The sequence below is a fragment of the Bombus bifarius genome, unplaced genomic scaffold (assembly GCF_011952205.1).
Source record: "Bombus bifarius isolate JDL3187 unplaced genomic scaffold, Bbif_JDL3187 scf7180000009125, whole genome shotgun sequence".
Classification (NCBI taxonomy): Eukaryota; Metazoa; Arthropoda; class Insecta; order Hymenoptera; family Apidae; genus Bombus; species Bombus bifarius.
The window spans coordinates 4,002,163-4,023,136 of NW_022884914.1; the positions used below are offsets into that span (position 1 = coordinate 4,002,163).

General features: G+C 34.8%; 1 protein-coding gene across 1 annotated transcript in view; it reads right to left on the bottom strand.

Moving 5' to 3' along the window:
- LOC117213768 (torso-like protein) overlaps window positions 1-20,974 on the bottom strand; it is a 34,162-nt gene that overhangs the window by 11,615 nt on the left and 1,573 nt on the right. The window lies entirely within an intron of this gene.

Consider the following 20,974-nt stretch of genomic DNA (forward strand, 5'->3'; position numbering starts at 1 on the left):
CAGAGAACGAACAATAATTGCAATATTGTATTGTAAATAAAAAAAAGTTTATTAAATCTATATCTAATATTAAATTATCTAAGAAATAAAAGAGTACATTCATAAGCCATTATGTAACATCTGTGAAGTAAGTGTACAAGAAATTATACAACACACAAGGCGATGTATAATGTAGGCGATGAGAAATCGATATTTATCATTTCAGTGCCGAAAGTTAGTCTGTGGATCTCACAGGATCTATGGGATCCAAAGTTCATAAAATCATCTATTAATTATTAATTAACTACTGTGCTGAATTTTTGATACTACGTCGCTCAGATTTCATAGAATTAATGTCATAATGTAGGGTCGCTTGCATCTTCGTTCTAACGTTAGGATTAAAATAATACGAAGCATAATGTTCACGATTTATCGTCGATGATGACTTATTGTGTTACGAGTGCATACTGTAACAAAATGTTACAGCAGAATGAATACAGGCCTTAACAATCGGGTACTGCGAGATGAGAGTGAAAGTAGAATTGAAATCTTCCACACGATATATCTAGACTGTGTACTTGCATTTTTGGATTCTTTTTATTTGCAACATGATATTGCAATTATTGTTCGTTTTTCGTTAATATCGACAGAATTATGTCATTTTATACGAGATGCTTGTAGCAGCTTCTTACGTGCCAATTATTGCATGCTAAACACAGATATGAAATTAGATATTTCTTCTGCAATTATGATGACATATATCAGAATGAAGGGCCGAAAAATGAATAAGAAGATACAACAAATATTCACAATCGTTCCATGTTTTGCACTGATATTGTTCAGAATGATTTCCTAACCCCAATCATCTCAATTTGTTCTACTATTAATAATGAATACCAACTACTACTAATAAGAATCATTCCAAAATCGAAGTGAATCTTTTATTTTACAAAATCCATATGTTTCTTAACATTTTTTATATAACGATCCAAAGTATTGGAACAAAGTTTGTGACATCGAAAGAAAATAAAACTTTCAGACCCTCTTCACTGAAAACTTTTATCAAAATGTGTAACAAGCATCTACCTAAAAGTATTCTTCTCAAAGAAACTATTACTAGCTGCAATCAAAAGATTGGTCAGCTATTATATTCTAAGCATCCTTCCTTGATAAAAGAACATTCACACCTACGCGTTATAGACTTACATAATAGGAAACTATTTGTCGATTTATCTCGAAAGGAAGATCGTTCCACATACCTAGATTCACAGTAGCTGTGTTGCAAACAAAAGTTGCCATACATATTCATAAGATTACAACAAAGGGTTCATCGCGTAGAGCTGTCGGCGCCTCAAGGTGACCTCATCCTTTATCATTTTAATATTTAATAAGGCGAGCCGCGTGAAAGTGCACTGCTTTTCGACGTTGACGTCCAATATGTCGATACGAAGAAGATCTAGCGTTTGAAATAGAGAAACTGAATAGAAATCGAGATTTTTCCCTACTGAAAGTTATGAGCTTTAGAAATTGTTTCTACAGTACGAGAAATCATAAAACAACGTCGAGATCAAACGGGAAGATAGTTTTAGTGTAGAATCGAGCGACAACAAATTGTTCAATTAAATCTTAAAATCGTTCTTCTATAAAGGACCAGAAAAATTACTTATCGTTAGACTGCGGATTTTTATGTAAATTCATAGTTTTGATATAATTAAAAAAATAAAACCTCGGTCGAAAATTGTTTAACCTATCGAGTATTACAGAAAACGCTATGTCTTGGATATTCGATATATTTTTTCATACTACGTATCTGCATTTTGTGAAATCTTACGCTTTCCAATTTCCTATAAATATATTAAAATCTACGTGTCTTACTTTTCACCTATAATCTTCGTATACCAAACAACGTAATATACAGCGATTTAATCGTCGATACACGCAATACTCTAATTATTTCCAGCAAAGTATAGGATTAAGCAAAATTAACGCCTACAGGAGCGTATAAATACAGCTTTCAACAGCCGTAAAGCCAGCGTGAATGGTACAATGGAACATTATGCAGCGCGCATCCGCTCAGTCGAGGATGTCGATGCTTCCAAATTAGTGAAACGGAAGTGGAACAGGTTCCACTTTCGCCATTCTCCATTAAGCGCAAGAAAGTGGTTTGTCACCATGATTAGAAGTTCACGGACATACTAAACAGGTGAAGTTCGCACGGTGCACGCATTGTGCACTAACCTAATTGACATTCTCCTTTATTGGATTTCAAGGATAGCGAAAGGGAAATTTATCGATTTATCACAAACAACTTTGCCTAGTCATAGATGTAACGGTGTTAGGTTTTAAGCTATTGTTCCAAACTATTTAAGACAGGCAAGTAATTCCGGTTCGACCATTGGCGCGCGATAAATATTTACTTTCGTTCGAGCGTAACGTTAGAAAGTCTCGTGGAATTAAACGATCGTAAACACCATCGGATGTCCCTGCACGCTCATTCTTGCGATGCTGCTCCAAGAGAGGCATACTTATACCAAACGTTGTGTAATAAGTGTTATGCATCGAACGATCGTATGGGGCAGACATAAAGCGAGATGTACGACGTCGTGGTCTTCTGAAAGGTACATTTCGTAATTTCGCGGGTGTGTAAGTCACGTGCGTGTCGCCGTATTTTATTCCTTAAGAATCGCTTGGAATTGATGTGCGTTCGATGGTACAGCACACGAGACATTAGAAATTGCAGTTTCGGTGGGGGAATAATGAAACGTTGAACGTAAGACACAAAGAATACGCACGTAACCGTTCATTTGCGAATAATTTGTTTTATAAGATGTTGTTACGTATCTATCGATGGCTTTTATGATGTTAATTAAATGACATTTAAGGAGTTATTTAAAGACTACTGCGTACAATGAATCAGGTAATTCGTTAGAAAGTCGAAAGTCCGAGTAGATCGAATAAAAGAAACTTATGGAAAATATTTATCTCTTATAGAATTTTGTTACAGATAAAAAAAAAAGTACCAAGAATCAACGAATGATTTCATATTATCTGGTAACATTGTCAAACTCGAGTCAGAGATGCTGTTGTGATAGTCATGAAAAAATTACCAGCTTTCTATGTTCTAAAACTTTTCACCTATCTTAAATATGGTCTTCCGACGTATATTTATGATGCTTTTTAAAACACCACTTCTCGAAAAGCGATTTTTCAAAATAAAAATAAAAATAAGCAAAAATAGAAGAAACCAGGATATTGCAACTTTTTTTAACGATCAATCCTATCGTTTACGTCACAGCAACTACGACGAACGTGTCGACTGTCATCGATTCGAAACAGCACCTAACCGCAATGACGATCGCTCGAATCGCTCGAAGCACGTACCTTTCGCCTTTCCTTGTCGAAGAAACGATGCTTTGAGGATACAACAGAGTCCAAGAGGAATATCGTCGAAGAGGAAACCTTCGTTACAAAATTCGATGCGTTTCCGTGCGCGCGCGATGAGCAGCCGCGTCATGAAAAAAATCACGATTGAAAGAACAATCGAGCGCTCGCGGGCGCTGCGATTCAGTTGTCGTTGGTACAAGAAGCGAGAGATCTACGTGACGTAGAGGCAAATGGGGAGGAATTACTTAAGTAGCGTGGTCGTGTGGTCGCTGGGACCACGAAAGGAGTCTTTGCGCAATGAATTAGACACCGGAAGCGGTGCCACAGACGAATTATTCCCGGGTGAGATGTCTTTTTCACCGACCATCGTCTAACACGAATTTTATATACTTTGTCCTATACCGCGATGGATTGAAATATACTACACGACGATATTTAATTTTCATAAATTATTACGTAGTATTTGTGCATTTTCTCTCTCACAATATTATCCAAATCATTCGTATTGTTGAAAATATACTTTTTCCTATACCGCGATAGATTGAAATATACTGCACGACGATATTTAATTTTCATAAATTATTACGTAGTATTTGTGCATTTTCTCTCTCACAATATTATCCAGATCATTCGTATTGTTGAAAATACTTCGGTTCGTGAAATCTATCTTATTTTAATCGTTGTTAAAAATTGAGCAACATCGATAACCACTTTTGACTACCTTGACGCTTATATGTTATACAATACAATCGTTACGTATTTTTGATATGCAAGTTCAAAGATCTTTCTTTGATCTCTACCTGTATTTTATGCAGAAGCACTATCGTGCTTGCGATATTAATTAGTAGCAATAGCGTAATATCAGTTCAGTTGTGATATAAAAAGTTATTCGATGGGAGAATTACTTAGGTTGCAGAGAGTTTATGCTGTAATGGTTTCGCTTCCTTTACGTCGAGATTGTGGAATGTGTATAGAAATCGAGATTGATATCATCGTGTGGATGATGGAAGGAAGAATAGTGTGTTTTGTACCGTGGAAAGAAGCGATATTTTCTGCGAAGAGTTTGCCAAGTGTAATACACTATGTGATTCAGAAGATAGATAGTTATTCTTGTCTTTAGGTATCTATGTTTGCTGAGAAATTTTTATTCGTATACCGCTGTATGTGGCTGCTCGCCAAAATCATAAAAGATTTTTAAATAAATGGAACTTTCTTCTAAAATTTCTCATTAAGTTCAGCATAAAGATACACACGAAATTGCTAAATTTTGCAGAAGTTCTACAGAAATCCTAGCGACTCCGCAAACATGTAAATTACTCGTTACATTAGGCACTCCGTATAATTATCGACTTTCCCGCACCCACTTTCATCACCGTACATTAATTTACGAGCATAACAAGTCGATTCCCGCGATTTAGCTAAATCGAGGCTAGTTAACTGAATTCGCAATTCGTATGCACGTCTCAAGGCTTTTAGACGCGACTTGCGTTCTCTAAAAGACAAAGAGTTTAGAGAAAGGGAAAGAGAGAAGTATAATAAATGATTGTCACAATTATAGCGCTCGTGAATCACGATGCACGTGCACTTTAAACGACGTGACTGTTATTTGCTGGTCTATCAACTTCGTGCCCAATACGGTTCTCAATGTCTACTCCTAAAATGGTACGTCTGAATGAAAGAAACGAGAACAGGTCGTTGAAACTGGATTTCATCTAACAGGTTCGATCCGAAACTTTTGCCTACTTTGGGGGAATGAAGCGATTGATGATAATACACTGAAAGTGAATTATCACGACTTGAAATAATTTTCCAGGTCACCTTTTTTTATACCTTAAATCGATCTAACGTGTAACTCAGAAATTGTTCGAATTTTTTTAGAACTCGTTTTTACTCTATCTATGTTATTCTATTTTATTACTGGTAACTTCATGTTGGTATTAAATTATTCATCCGTTAGAATCGTTAATTCTTAGTTGTCAGATTAAAGTATAATCATCTACGATATTTCTTCAGAAGCAGATTATAATGAAAACACTAAGAAACTAAACAATAGACGAGATTCTTGTGACTAATCTTTATGATTAAATTTGTTATAAATAGCCGTAAGTTCGTGGAGTCAAAGCTATTGAACTCATGGTTTCTGGCAAAGACAACCCTGAAAACTTCAAACACGCCGAGGTAGATAACTTCAAACATACATAACTGCATCTCATACAAATGACTTCCTATTCTTCGAACACTAACTTCGATGTGACTCATAGTGTTAAAGCATGAATAATCGAAGATTTCATGGGATCACCAAAAGTTCTTAGAATTATATCAGGTTATAACTCTTCCCTGTGTGGTCCACCCTGTACAATATATCAAACCTACAAGAACTCTATTATGAGAACTCGGTTATGTCTCACGAATTCCAAGCAGCGTACCAGGAATTCCTTACAGTCAAGTTTGTCACTTCCCAGACTCGTAAAAACGCATAGTTATACAGGGAATTTCCAGCTTTTTCCTTACTGCTTTTTATCAAATCAGTAACTGCTATCAAAAATGTACTTTCTACGATATTGAAATTCGATGTCGTAGAAATACATGGAACGTACGTAACAAAAGATCATGGCATCTCCCATAAAGCACGATATTTATGAGAAATTTTCAAGATACACAAGTACACGAAATGCACACGACAAGCAAAATAGAGCATTTTCTATAACGTCAAACAGGCAAGACTTTCACAAGTGGAAGCTTTTCATCTAAACTCTATATTTTTAATGACATTAATAAAAATATAAATTTGAATAAATATCCGCATTAGCCTGGATTCGACGTATATATTCCATGTATCGGACCTGAGACATACTTCGACTCGTATCATCTAATCCTTCATTCTCTGTAAAGATACTTTGATCCATCTTACAACAATGCCCCTTGTCTTTCACTTCGGCGAACACATCAATCTCGTCCCTCGGTAACACGGGTGCAGATGAAAATGACGTGTTCCCTTCATTCCCAGCATTGCTATCGTATGACGGATTTAGAAAGGGAGACACGCAATTCGTAAATAGAATCCGCGGTCCCGTCCAACCTGGTCGCGATCAATTTTCTTCCTCGGTGACTGTTTCATTGGTTAACGGTAACGCACTTAACGTTACTAATACGCCTGAAATGCATAAATGATTGCGCACGCGTTCGCGCCATTACTCAGCGACGCGTGCCGGCTGCACGTGTATTTCAAGTGTATCGAATTTACCTGATCATCGATCGATCGCACTCGATATTCGTTAAAAATTTAATTTCTCGTATTATTACTTAAACTTGCCACTGCGATGAAAAATAGGTGTTTATGGCCACCTGCCACCACTGCGCCAAACGCGATGTACGCTAATAGGACACGCTATTGACGATTCTTGCCAGGTATAACGTGGTTTAATTGTCTATTCCGCATACAGATCTGAGGGCTCTGTCCTTTTCAACTGCCTGCATTGGGACATTAAAGAGTCTTGTTTACCTACAGTACCGGACATGAATTTAAGACGACTACCTTCCTGGTAGATTATCGCGCTATATTATAGATAATAAACAATCAATAAATAACCAATGCGTTATAGATAATAAATGAGCAAATAAGCAATTGTTCGTTATCGAATTTCATCCTATTATACGCTATTAAACTTCGATTCATCGGAAAGTAATACTTTTCCTAAATCTTGTACTGTCCAGTTATACTGTTGCACTTGTTCTCTACAGTCTTGTTCTTCGGCGAAAACAATTCACAGTTTCTGGCTGAATATTGGATAACTTCGAATTGTTGATTATTTAGTACCGATAATATAACGACAATACTCAAAAATTGTTGTCTTCAATTTTTGTCTGCTACTGTAGATAGATGGCGCGCAGCATTAAGTAATTCGTACCATTACTTAACTGAAATAATTCAGAATTTTTCTACTAATAAATTTTGATATATCAAAAATGAATAAGAATAGAAAATTAATCATTTTAGTCTATATTTATGTACAATAATCACGATAAGTTTATAATAAATGTTAGTAACAAAAAAAAAATAATAATTTTCTAAAACTAACAATATCATTTTAGTCTATATTTATGTACAATAATCACGATAAGTTTATAATAAATGTTAGTAACAAAAAAAAAATAATAATTTTCTAAAACTAACAATATTTAGTGTAAAAACGTAGCGGCAATATCTAATCAAATAAATTTGAAGCTCCTTTAACAATTTTAGAACTATATCGCCAGTTGAGCCACTTAAATTCATTGGAAAATAGATCTATGGAGTCTATAAACCAATAAATCATCCTTTCTAGACCATTGAGCTACTAAATTTCATTCATTAACCATTGTGCAGCGCGACAAAACCTATGAAAGAACTGCATAAATTTTTACATACACCGTTACCGATCTACTTCTATTTGTCGATCGTTCGATCGATCTTTTTCATGCACGCATGTACGAACGAACTCTGTGTGAAAACTTTTGCGAATGTCGTATTACAAATTCATGATTTCAATGCACAAGTGCATAGGGATCTTACTTGTATTCTGTCTCTGACAACGGCTGGGTAATTCGTTTGATGGATGATTCAATAAATTGCGTCCGTGCCTGGGATACAATTTTGTCGTGTCGTTGGTAGGATTTGTGCGTACGAGTTAAATGTATCGTTACATGTATCGATCGTGTTGTACATGAGAATGATACTTTTTACTGATCGTTGCATTACATTGGTAGAGTTTATTAATATGGATGCTGTTATATTGCAGTATTATTCTTGTATATCGTTATGTTGGCATCATTATGTTGTTGAATATAATATCGTTCTATTATTATGTCGTTACGCTGATGGTTCCTGGGATGTTACAATATCTACTCAATCTTTATATGATTGCACTTTTGCCTTGTTTCTCTCGTGTTACAATGTTATTGTATTACGTTCAATCGTTTTTACTTGACATTTATTCGCTAACGCGCAGAACCTTCTTTCCTTAATAATTAATATCAATCGCAAACTATTAACAATGTTGGAGAACGTTTCGATCGAATACAGTTCTTCCGTGATATAATTATGAATAACACCAGTAACGATTGTGTAATATGATAAATATTTTGTTGAAAAAAGTCGAGATCCATTGAAATGAGAAAACGAGATCTCTTTCTGCAATAAACTTCTTAAATACAAACGTAATCAAAGCGAGAGGCTCGATGTCCATCGTTGGTGTGCGAATTATACGAGGGTCAAGAAGTCCGGCTGGACTTACCCTACCGGATCACCCAAGTTTATTCCACTTCCGTTAATCGACATTCCCCTCTACATCGTAGAGACTATCCCTTCCACTATGAAACTAATTGTTATGGGTCACTGACTGAATACTTGTTGCAAGACAGCCAAAGATAACGCGAGCCGCCGACGTTGCCGTTCCAATCACCGCCACACTTGTTGCCACTGCACACTTGTTGCACTAATTCCATCGAACCGACGATCCTGTGGTGTCGTCCCTAATTGTTCGCTTGAATTTATCTTTCTATCATTCCAGTTTTTTTTTTTATTAGAGTCAGAAGGTTGATTGTATATTGTTATATCATGGTTATATAATAAGTATAGATATATTACAAATAAACTGTGTGTGTGTGTGTTTATGCGATTTTATGTTTTTACGAATACGAAGAAATGTAATATCTCTTTACGCTGATAGTAGGACGGTAAACGTATTAATTTTATTTGTATCTTTTCTTTGAAGTCAAGGCATATTATGAAGTTTCATAGAACTTTTATTCAAGATAGTATAATTTTATGGAGATACTGAGTTCTGTTAAACCATTGTACGATCAATTTTATAGTAAACTTGAAAACTTTTGTTTCAATTCACTGAACATCGTAATAATTATTAAACATTCGATATTCTGCTTATTTTTGCCTATTATTTTCGCTTATAAGTTTTGCATAAATGCATAAACGTCTATAATCTAATTGCAAGGAACTGAGTCATTGATCCATTAAATAGAGAGAAAAGCGTTTGAGATGTTAAATCAAAGATTGCTGAGAATTTAAGTTCATTAAAATTACTATGGTTGCATGTTTTAATATTAGTTAATAACTAATTATGTTATAAAATTAATACTCAAATGTCAAATGTGAAACAGAAAGAAAGGAAATTAAAGGTTATATGCGCATACGATTTCCAATGCATAATAATATGCATATTTAATGATATATAATTGTATATGCGATACACGTCATCCTTTTAATCGCTTAAGCTCTATGATCTCTGACGAATGAACTCAAGAAGCATCGTTGACTAAAATTTCCGATAACATGTCGCAGAATCTGCAACGTATAATATTACTCCTGCGTTTCTCGAATTTATTGCTTTATTAAGAACCGATAAATTCTAAATTTAAGCATATACTTGAAACTAGTTTCTTACGTTAATAGGGAAGGAAATTTCTACTTCCTACTTTTCTAAAAATAAAGAATTAAATATTGGAATATCTATTTTGATACATTATTAAGAATAAATTGACAACACGTTAAATAATCGCAGTAACAAATATCGAACTAAGGAAGAAACACGGAAAAATATATCAGAAATAGAACCAATCAATGAATTACTTTTTTTATCATTTGTACACAGTTTCACGTGATAGGAACATTTAAATTGGTTTCTCGAATCCAGGCTGATAGAATATGATGTTTCCCTTTTTGTTACAAAACATACGCAAAGAGACCATGGAAAAATCACAGCACGAAGCCACGTGAAATATGACGCCGTAAAGGGGGAACACGTATATATCTAAAACGGAGTCATTTGCGTGCAGCACTTTGTGTCAGCAACTCGTACTTTTTATCACAAAGCGTACATTTGTTTGCTATAATAATTATATCTGCAAATTATATCTCCGTAAATGAATTACGACCTTCGACCTTAAATAATCGTGAAAATTGCACAACTTATCCTTGACACAAATTACTAATAATAATAATTGCTAATAGCTCGACCAATTTTATTATTGCATAACTTTTTAAATATCCTTTATATGGAAAACAATTGAGATCTCCACATCTTTGAAAGATACAGATAAGGAAAACTTATATTAGAATCTTAGTATTCACCTAAAGTTTATGTTCGCGTTATCTCCGAACAAAACAACCTGAATTGCTTATTTTTCGATAGCAAAGTGTGCTTGTCAAGTGTAAAAGAAAATCTAATTGCACTAAACTATAGTAATCAAACAGTTGGCAAGAAAATATTTGTTGTTATCTAATGAAAGTTTCGCAACCGATAACCATGGGTCATCGGTGATCCACGAAGTATGTTAATTGTAGATATCGTGACATCGTTTCCACTCTCTACTTTTTATCCAACCTCGATACGTTAAATAACAAATGTACTAATCAAGCGTTCTATTATTAGTTCGTTCAACATTAATAAGACCTCGATATTTACGCAACATTTTCAATTGGGAGCCGAATCAGAGAATTTGGTGGATAACGCGGTCGAGGTCATTCACTCGACCGACGTACCGTATGTATGTAAATTAATTGCGAGACAAACGCGGTCTCGAAAAGCAAATGTTCCTTTTATCTGGCGACAAGACAAATTATGGATATTTTACAGCCAGGAAATCAGTCTGCAAACAGCGGCCTGTGTTTCGAGCTCGGCAACACGACCACGTTAATCGCTCGCTATTATAATGATAACTGGAGCAGTTCGCTTATTAAATTACTCATGTTTGTGACTTGCGACACTTGCATCTGAACCTTCGTAACCTCGTTCGTAGACGTTTCGAAAATCTCTATTAGACACACGTCGATTGGAATCCTTAACGAACATTAAATATTAATCGATTATATAAGTAATTATATAAATAATAATCGATTATATAAATATTACGATCAAGTCGATTATATTCACACGGAGTTGCAAAGCTTTTCAAAGCTTTGTTAATTCTTTTACGAATAGAAGTAAGAAATTGTATAAAACGTAAGTTATTTTGAAAGCCTTGCTTCTTTCGTATTCCACATTTTTCTTGCAGCTTCTTTTCTAAAATTTAAAACAATCTATACTTATATCTATGCTATAACTATGATTCTATATTTATTGAAATTTAATCGAGAAATTCTGGAACACGATCGGTGTATTTAAAGGAGAATTCAAAAAGAACGCGATTGAAAACATCTTTTTCGAACGTTTCATGATATTTTCAGCGACACGAATATTCCTGTTTTTCCGATCTGTTTTCATTCGTATACGCGGGTCTCGCTTTCACATAGAATTCTGTAATAAAACGTACGTTTATCAATGATATGTCCTCGAATAAACAAACATACACTTTGCAGCAATATCGTTATTTTACAATTAAATTATTCGTTAAATGTTCCATGATAAACGACTTCGCACCTCCATGTTGTCGTATCACGACAATCAATACTGTGAATCCGGTGTCATCCGTCGCCAACGAGCCATGATCCATTAGCTAGCATCCTAACAATTTGTGTTTACGACGCGCCACGCTCGCAGGAATTACACATACGTCAATATTGAACATGCCACCGTTTATACAACTGATTGATAACGAGTCCATGGTATCCATGATATCCGTCAGCGACTTTACGCGATATCCCTCGTTGTACCATCGAACCGCATATCGCCATTGTTAAACAGCTCGAGATTTCGGATATGCGACGAAATTTCCTTCTACTTCACTGCAATTACACCGGCTACGGAAAGTATCGCCATAAACACCTATTTTTCAACGAAGACCTTTTTTATCATTGAAATTTCATTTTCATAGCATCAAGTTTTTACAATCATACGAAATTATACTATTAAATAGCAGGAGATTTAATATATTCGTATTTGATTTAATTACTACGTAGATGCTATAGCAAATATAAGGAGATGTGGCTTCTTGTAGTCATCGTGTGTATTTTTTGAAACGTCAGTTTTAATGAATTTTATATTTTATTTGCATATTAATGCTTTTTGACGTGTTTTCTACGTCTTGAACTGTGTCCTTAATTTGTAAATCATCTTCCTCGCTCTTATCTCGAAAGTCGAAGCAAGACGAGATTTTTGCAGGTTGACGGTGCAGTCTCGCTTATTATTCTTTGCATTGTCGTTACTGAACGACAAGCGAAAGAAGAATATTCGTATACCTTTTACATCTTCGGGAACCAACCTGGCATTTACGGAGACATTTTAAGCGTATCTTTAGAACCGTGGAGTATAAGAGCACCTCGTTCCCGCGAATACTTGCATGCATCCATACACTCTAGCGTACTCCACCGTTTCGAATCTCCCAACGAAGAAAAAGCAATCTCCTCTTCCATCTGCAGACCCTTAGTTCATATCGTATTAACGCGATTGCTTAGGAAAGATCAACGAAATTTCTTCGCTATTTTTCACAAGAGTAAATAAGAGAAGAATTCAGAAAGCAGCCTGGCACGTATCAAGATTAGTGACATTAAGAAAAGGTTAATATTTTTAAAGCAATAAATTCGAAAAATTTAAATATTAAAATAGACGTCTCGATTTGACAATCTTTCTACAAAAGCAAAAAAGCAGTAATCGTCGACATTTTTCACGAGTGAAAAAAAAAAGATAAAGAACGCATTAGTAAGTAAGAATTTGAATGGCAAAATGAGACATCGCTATTTATACCTGCTAAAATATTTCAATAAAAAAGGTAGTTCTCGTCAACCTTGGGCAAACTTTTAACGCGCATCTCCTCGTCGTCAATTTCCTTTACAGTCTTTCGTGTAATTTCGACCGTTTACGGCTATTCTACAATGTCATTGTGTTCGATCGTGGTTATTATTCGGAAAAGGGATAAAAAGAAGAAAATTGTTCGTGCGAGGTTGCACGTGCAATTCTCTTCTGTCCACTCGACAACACATCCCGTGACATTTGCATGACGACGCTTACGATCATCTTGCGCCATGGATCTCTTCCAAAGGAACAGCGCTGGAAGAAGCGAAGATCTAGTGCCGCATGAGAAGCCAATCGCGTCAGTGGTCACGTTTCCATCGGGAATACACGAGCGATTTTGCAACGGCTGAATACAGACTTTCAGAGCCCAACGTTTCGGAGGAAACCGCTTTCGTATGGTCTTGCAGGCGGTCGTTAGTCTTCCGAGCGGTTACTTCAGCGTTGTTCAAGGAACATTGTGTAAACGCGAGGATTATTAAGGTTCGTTGCGATCCTGCTGATGCAATCCGGACGATATCGATTATTGATGTTTGAATGGTTTTGGTAATCTTATGCTCAGCATCTGATTGATCCTTCGACGACCATAAGTAAAGTAACGGATAAAAGCAAGTAAACGCAAGACGGAACGAAATTTGGAAAATTGAGAATTTGAAAATTTAAGAGCTTGAAAATTGAGAAATTTGAGAATTCGAGAATTGGAAAAATTGGAATATGTAACTCCCTATTACGTTATGATATTGAATTCTCTCGGAGAATTATTACAGAAGCAAGTCCACGTAACACTAATATCGATTGATAGCTTTTTAAAGCGATTGAAAGGAGAGCATATTTATACCTTCGATTCAATAACAGAGGTTGCAGCTAATTTTCACAAGACTTGTTGCAACGCTTTTCTTATATGTATGTATTATGTATATTGTACGAGTATATATATTATCACGATTGCGAAAACAGGCAAATGAGAACAAATGTTGCGTTATGTATTATAGAAACGTATTATCACAGACAGGATTGTGAAAAAATAAAGAATCGTTTTAAGATATTAGAAGGTTGGTTCGATCAAATCATTTTTTAAATAAATTACAGCTATACTCTTCTCAATGAACTTCGAATGCAAAAGGATAAAAGGCAGAAAATAAAAACAGAGGAAAATGGTGGGAAAGAGAGGAGATAATTTTGGAGAATAACGTGAATGTAACTCGCGATTGGCACATTCAACGAGTCTAACGAGTTTGCCAAAAGATACGCGTTGCATTGTTACTTCACTAGAGAATACTGGGTAATCGTCGAGCGCGGAGGAAATAATGATTACAATGCTTTCTTGAGCTCTGCGAGTGGTGTGAATGGCTTTGAGACATTAACCTCGAGTCATTTTAGCGTTGAGCAACAATTTCGCGGTTTATACTTGATTTGTTACCACGTAACAGCTGACGAAGCAGAGCGGAAATCCTCGAACCGCGAAAAATATTCTCAACTAAATTCCTGTACACGCATAATTCTTCTTTATTTCTTCAAAACAATTTATATTGTACGTCTTACGATTATTTATGAATAATATCTGCCACGCTTTATTCATCTAAATTGTCTCTTATCTTGTTTCTATGTTCATTCGAGCAACATTTTCTCATTTTATAGCCACGCTGTATTACAAAAGATTTGTTAACTCTTTTTACGCTTTTTAATTATTTGGATGAGCGAATGAACGATTTAGCAATCATTCTCTCCAGCGCAAAGATTTCCAATAATTCAATCGATTAAATTCTTTCCCCTGAAAATTACATAACTTGGAAACATTGTTATTTCAGATATGCAAATAACAGTGTTTAAACACAATACTCTTTTATCGATCGCATTTACGAGCAAAAATGACAATGATCATAAAACAGGATCAAATAATGCTTCCGACATTTTCTAACTCCTCCAACCATGAGAATCCTTTTTAATTTGACAAAAATCACAAGAACAACAATTTTCTTCCAAATTCTATTACTCTCGTACGAAGACTGCAATCTACGAGTCGCAGTATCAAATTGTCACGTTCCTTTACATCATAGTCTATCGCAATCATTGTTATCAGCAATCAGAACCAATTAATGTCGAATACACAGCAATTAGTATTAATGAATCAATGCCTATTGTAATTCATACAAGCGCCTCGTATCAATTAACATCCAATCAGTACAAACCATTAACGCCACAAAAGTATGAACATTATCAAACCACCCTAACGAACATTCACTCATCTTGTTAAATCGCGCTGTTGCCTCATCAATTATTCTATACAGCAACGTAACAATCGATTTTATTGATGCGATCCAATCAGTTTCTATTTATACGGTTTCACGATATGTTGATACAGATAACCGTATCAATATTTCACGGATAACGAACGAACCGATCGATCGCGGCCAATGACGCGCGTAAGGTCGTCGATTTACCTGGCTAACACGACTTGAAAGTACAAGCTCCTGGTATTTTTCTTGCAAAATCCTGTCGTGCTCGCCGGTACTACTCCGAGACCGCTTGTTCCTGGTTGAAAATCTGGGTAACTGGTATAAGGACGGTCACCCGCAATCGTACCACGTGTTATAAATCGTTCTGTCTCGCTTTTCCTTTTAATCTGTCGCGAGCTTACACATCCGCATGTATTGATACTTGCGTGTATACTACGAATACATTACCATGCAAATGTCTACGACAGTAATCTTAAACGAATCTTTAGATATTCTCTTTACGGTATATCAGCTATTCGTAGCTTCTTCCAGTTTGTAAATCTTTTTAGAAATACTTTTTTTTAGAAATAGAAATTAGTCGTAGAACAGGTATTCTAACGCAATATTCTAAATTAAGTATTGGATTTTTATCGCGTGCATTTTCATGCACATGGGTTTGGAATGGGATTTGGAATGAGATGCGAGAAGAAAGGGAGTTTATCGTAAATAAAGTTTATTTAACAGTTATTTGACACGGTCCCTTAAAAAACTGTTGCTGTTGGAAGAATAAAAACATCGCAGAAAATACTAATCACTTCAATGTTCTACGAGGAAATTAACAATAGTTCTTCAATTAAACACTTTTTATTGTTAGAATAAGTAACAACAGATAATACTGAAAATAATATGTAACAGGATAATATAATATAAGAGAAAAAGGGACGAGAGACTTAAGGTAGCATCGAGTATCTTATTATTCGTTCGTCGAAACAAAAAAATGTTTGATAGACGATAAGGAGTATCACACAGCATTGTATTGTACAATAGCAAGAATGTGGTAGTGTATGGTACATGAATGTGCGTGAAAGTGCGTCGCGATGCCAGTGATAAATGCAATGAGAACACCGTGTGGTCCGAGTTTTCTATAGCCTTACAGCTCGTTCTTTCTTTGATAGTTTCTGTTGCACCTGCGGCTGTTCCATATCGCCGGATCTACGAATCGATTGGGATAACGCGTCGATCCTAATGAACTCACGCTCGACGGTCAGTGTTGGTTCGTTATACATGTACACTATATACTCTGGTTGATTCATAGTAAACTGTAGGTTACTTTGTTTTAGGAGAGAATTAAAATAAGGTTGAACAGTTGCACGATTCTTTTCAATTTCGTTATGGTTTTCTTGGTAGACACGTGTTATTATCTGCACACGTGACGCAAATGCTAGAGATTTAGAGTGATTGCGGGTTGATTTATGCAATGCGTTAAATTGGTGGAAATGCTCGAAACCTATACACATATTTTAATTTAATTTATAAGTTAGCGGCAATATTCTAAAAATATAAATCAACACTAACAGGATTCGTGTTCTATTCTTGGTTAATGACAATAATTTTTATCTCTTGTAATCTACAAATCATTTAAATTGATAATAAAGTACATATAATTTCATATAGTGAAATATTGCTATTAGCTTGAAATCGTATACTTTAGAAAATTGTTCTTTTATGTTCTCCTTATCTCTCTCCTTTATTTTTAAAATCTATAATCTATAGTCAATATTTTCATATCCTTCATCTTAATTAATGTTCCTCTATTGACAACTAGCCAATATTAAACCAGCAACGATCGCATAGTTTGAATTACACCAGAATTTTCTTTCGCTCTTATCTTATGGCATTTTTATTTACAAATGGATCATTATTTCAATATCGAATCAGGTGACAGATTTAGTAGCGCTAGTCACATGTACTATCACTACTATTCACCGACAGTACCATCATCATCTCTACACGACATAATATCTCTGCACAATCGCTGGAACAGTGGTTAATGCGATTTAGCGACCGAAGCTTCCGAAAAAATGCAATTAGCAAAAGAGAAGATTCACATTTGCCAATTTCGCGTAACTAATTCGCGTTGACACGGTTTCGCGCACTCCTGACTCATTGTTCTAGTTCAATTTTTCTTCTACAAGTATACACGGTGGATATACTATCACGACACTCATACGTACGAACAGCAGATACTGTTTTATACACAAACGAGCACCGTCAACGAAATCGTTGCCTCGCCGTAAACGTATCCTGTCTATTAAGCAACTTACACAGGGAATAATTTCTATTATGACGCGCGTGCCCCCCTAATCGAGCTGTACTGCCACAGTGAAAGTATAATAAAGGCAATGAAAGTTCATCGTGATAATTGATTACGAAACCAACTGCTTCTGGCTCGATGCGTTACGAATTTGCGTAATTGTCGCGTGAATTTTAGTTCTCAGCGTCGAATGGGAAATTGTTTTCATTTTAATAAAATAGATATTATATTATTAAATAAATATTATTAAATTATATTATTAAATAAATAGATATTATATTATTTTATTTATATCATTATCAATGACCTGGAGATACCGTATCTTTAAATTTATAAATTATTTAATTTATAAATCCGATGACCTAGAGACAATACGTCTTTGGAATATTATTTTAGTTAGAAGTTAAAGATTTGCAGACATTTACCTTGACCAACATATCCGATTCACCTATCGAATGACAGCAGAGTTATCCTTGTACGATTTCGAAAATTTTGACCTTTATTCCAAAATTCTTTCGCATATCGAGCAATGTTCGATACTGAATGAGATATTAAAAAAAATTCAACTTAAATTATTACAGATGTAAAAATCTGTTAAATGTGTTATCTGATAAATGTAAAAATCTTTGAACGTTCAATGTTAAAATTATCATATATTTTGTGAGCAAATTAGTGTAAGATTTGTCTATAAGTCATAAGATTTATATCCACTCGTTTTTCATTATATTTCAAGCTCAATTTCATCCAAGGAATGCTTATCCCCATCCTGTCCTTTCTTCATAAGATCTATTTTACTCGCACAGTCTGTTGAGCTATTAATCTACCTTGCAACTTCCATGTAAATCCAGACATCTGTATATTACTGCTCAAATCAAAAGCCTTGTTTTTGCACGTGTTAAACACATGTGCTCAAGCGGAGTTCGAAGTACCCCACTGTTATTTGAAAATCGAAAGCAATCGAAATTATTAATGACTTACTTGCAAACTTTCCAGACATTATTCTTGTCAGATATGATTACTCTAGCAATCACTATTCTACGAGAGAGTTCTTACTGTATGAAACATTATTCGACAAAAATCATATATATGAGCATCACATTTAAATAATTTAATAATTTTTATTAATTAATAAGTTGCGAAGTTTGCAGCATTGATATACGTAGCATAATATATTACTATATCATTATTATTATTATTATTATATTATTATAAAGAAAAATCTCTAACAGTTAAATGTTGCCATTCATAACGTCGAAATTCTTTTATAATTGCACGAAAACATAGAAATCAGCTAGAGAATGAGTCCGTTAATCCCCTAAGTACAACGAGTCCAAGGCTACGTTGTCGCAATACAACTTTCAGTGGGCTCTGAGGTCTTCAGCTTAGTAGCTAATTATTGCTAGATATTTGGAGGCTCATTCTTTCGAATAATAGTATACAATTTCACAAACGGCTGTACTCGAAACGTACTGTCTCTATTAAACACGAGATCATTTTCAGAATTTTCTAATTATTGCAGATAAAACAGAAAGAGATTGAATTCGAACATGTAAAAATACAAAAGAAAAGAAAAAATTGTAGAATTGATAAACAATTCTCTATAACAAGCTTTCCATAATATTAAACTTTAAGCTTTTTCTCTGCTGCCATACACATACACATAGAACCTTCAAATACTATACATAATTCATATTTATTTGCAACAGTAATAAAAATTAAATTTCTGTATGAATAGAATTTCCCTGTACTACGTAATAACGAAACGATTATTGAAACATCCAACCCTAATCGACTACCACGTTCTCACCTTCTTATATTGTTCCTGTGAATTAGCCCTTTTTGCGCGTATCTGAATCTCATTCTTGTTTCAACAATCAAAAGTCTTGCGATATTTCAAGAAAAATTTGAACGTAAAATTGAGCAGAAATTCACGAGTATCGGTAACAGTTATCTCGTACATTCTTCAAATTTAAGACATTTTTCATTAGCAGGGCGACACGATGAGTGAGAAAAGCGAAAGTGAACCAAGAAACGTAGCGAGGCTACTGCTATTATTTTAAATACGACAAGGTTCGCGCGCATCGCAGATTAACGGTTTTAGTCAATGCTAACGGTGCATCAAAACTAACCTAATAGACGAGCTTTTTGCAATCGATTCCGCAGCTATTGATTCGCCATTCGAGCATCGGTCATAGCGAACAATTCGGATAGAATTTCGGAATGCAATCCGATGGTCCCGCGGAATGTAATCCAACGTTTAGCGTAGCGAGAGGTTAAATAACGCGTTAGGTAAGTCGATACGCAATGTTCGAACAGTAGACTCACGTGCAGCTCGTGTATACATGTGCACCTTCATTTCGACGGTAAGTTCACTTCCTGAATGGAGACCTACTTTACCAAGTGGCTGACAGATCGGTTCCATGAGCTCGAAACGTATGAAGAAATCGTTTGGTGTTCGTTGAATGTGATTTTTATATCATTATAGATATACGTGCGAGTCTAAATATAGGTTAATGTTATGTTATTGTATTTATAACGAGTAATGTCTATATTTGTAGATGGTTAATAACTAGAAAATTTTTAACTACAGCTTGCAAGGGATGTTGGGATTTTTTTAGAAGAAACTTGATGACTTTAGGTTAGTTTAAATAATTTTCTAGAGTTAAATTAATTGAAGGACATCAGGTTTATAAGAGTAGTTGGCACTTGATGCAATTGACGAATTAATACAAAAGTTGGCAGGAGAACAATGATACATTTGATTATAGAGAACTATATACTTTACTGATTCTAAAGTTTTGGTTGGCATATGTGTACGTAGTTGTATTTGATGCGTAAGCAATGTTAATAATTAACCTTGGCTTGTGTCGTAATTTGGTTAAACTAATGATTAAATTATACATGTATGTAAATATATAACAAAGTTTTTGTTTCGTTAAATAGAAATCATATCCTCATTAACATAAATTGTTCCATCAATAATACACCAAGGAAATCAATAAAAAAACCTATAAAAGATTTCTAGAAAGATAGTTAAAATATCTATGCAAATGTGTATGGATCACAAACATAATTATATGAAAATGCTATCAGAACTTTAAAACATCATTCAACTATTCAGATTTACTTTACATAGGATATATGGAATGATATTATCATAAATTTTGTTTATCTTGATCATTTTCCAAACTATACGTCAGAATATCTAACAAAATAAAATATCGTTTTGTATACATAGTGAGTTTGAAAACATGCATTGTAAGCAGCACGTGTTTTTTCAACCATTGATTCTCACGACTGAGCATATTCAATATTACATATACAGAATATTTTTCTTCGTCCTCCTTCTTTCTTTCATT